Genomic DNA, 1,539 nt, shown 5'->3' on the forward strand with positions numbered 1-1,539 from the left:
TTTTTAAAGAAAACAGTGCCAATTTCGAAATATTGTTAATTAATATTTCTGGGTCTGAAACAAAACATTCAAACCTCCTTCAATTCACATAGTAAAAGATGGGGTAACCATCCTGTTTTTTTCAGGCTAAACAAAATTTACTTGAAGTGATAAGGTCACGCATCATGGCGTTTTTATAGGGTCAATCCAACTGAACCACATCAAAACATTTTGCAATCCTAGGCATTTGATGGCAGGGTAGAGACAACCTAGTAGTCAGATGCATCATTTACCACACACTTTTTTTCCTTCAATAATTCAAGTTGAAGTTATGCTGTAATACGTTAATTGTTTAACTTCGCCTTGGTTACGCGCGTGTATTGAAAGGCACGATCACTGTACTTCCGCCCAACGTCATGGCCTGCATTGCAAACTACAAAGATGCTGTGGTATTTATGCTTATGGCAGTAATGAAGGGAATCATTAATACGAGATGATAATGCCTATGATTGCAACCTTTCCTCCTTTTATTGTACATCTGAATCTACCCCAAGACAAAGCCGGTATTAGAGACCAAAGTAATGGATTCATCTATTTGTAGCTTTACCTTACCCATCCAATTCTCAGCCAAATGAGAGCTGCACACAAAAAGGAACATTTTCCAAATAAAGGGAAAAATAATTTGCTTCACAATGTCTCCTAATTAGAGAGGGCAATGTACCTTGCCATCATACTCTTTAATGTGCGTGTTAACATGTACTTTTGTATTGGTGGTAATGGTACAACCTCGGGTTGACAGCGTGTCCAAATTTTTCGATTGTGCAGATAGGCTAATTTAAGCAACAAATTCTGCCGAAAAGTACACTTGTCGCTTGGATTAGTCTTTAGGATCAAGGTTTACTTAAGTAACAATAACATCTTCTTGCTGTAAAACATTTCCTTTGTATTTTTTCACACTGATAGGAGAGTTTGGAGATCTGGTACACCATTTCAAGGTTACTCAATTCGCCACGCCGTTTACGTCACCGAATCTGCCCCAAGCCTTCCCTAAGGACAAAAGGAGACATAATATTAGGGCAGAATATGTATTGCCGACGTGCAGAATGGCTGATGGGCTCTTGGCATGGCCCAGAGGCCATTCCGCCCAGCAGAAGTACAAGGCGAAGATCTAAGCATCATTTGAGAAACGCGTTCTGACATAATTAGCTATTTCGGTTTGATTCTCACCCAAACATTGTAGGGTAGGAAGCGTGGGACTCGTATACAACTACTTTGCTTATGCTGTTCAGTCGAGTGGACATCGAAATTCACTCATTGATGGTCAAGTAAAAAATATTATAAAATGGGATTGAGAAAAACGCACAGCGTCTCCTCAAGCTCCCAAAAAGTCATTGGCAAAAAGCTAATTGAAGTCATTTTTATCATTAAATGGGATAGTTGTCTTACCAGCCGCCCCTTAGTGCCACCCCTGAAGGCGTAATAAGTCACATCAGCATGAAATCAGATTTATCGTTGGAGTCCAGAAAAGTTGGGTAGATAAATACATGGGCACGAGACCGA

Source organism: Echinococcus granulosus (assembly GCF_000524195.1).
Source record: "Echinococcus granulosus chromosome Unknown EG_S00071, whole genome shotgun sequence".
In the NCBI taxonomy this organism is placed as follows: Eukaryota; Metazoa; Platyhelminthes; class Cestoda; order Cyclophyllidea; family Taeniidae; genus Echinococcus; species Echinococcus granulosus.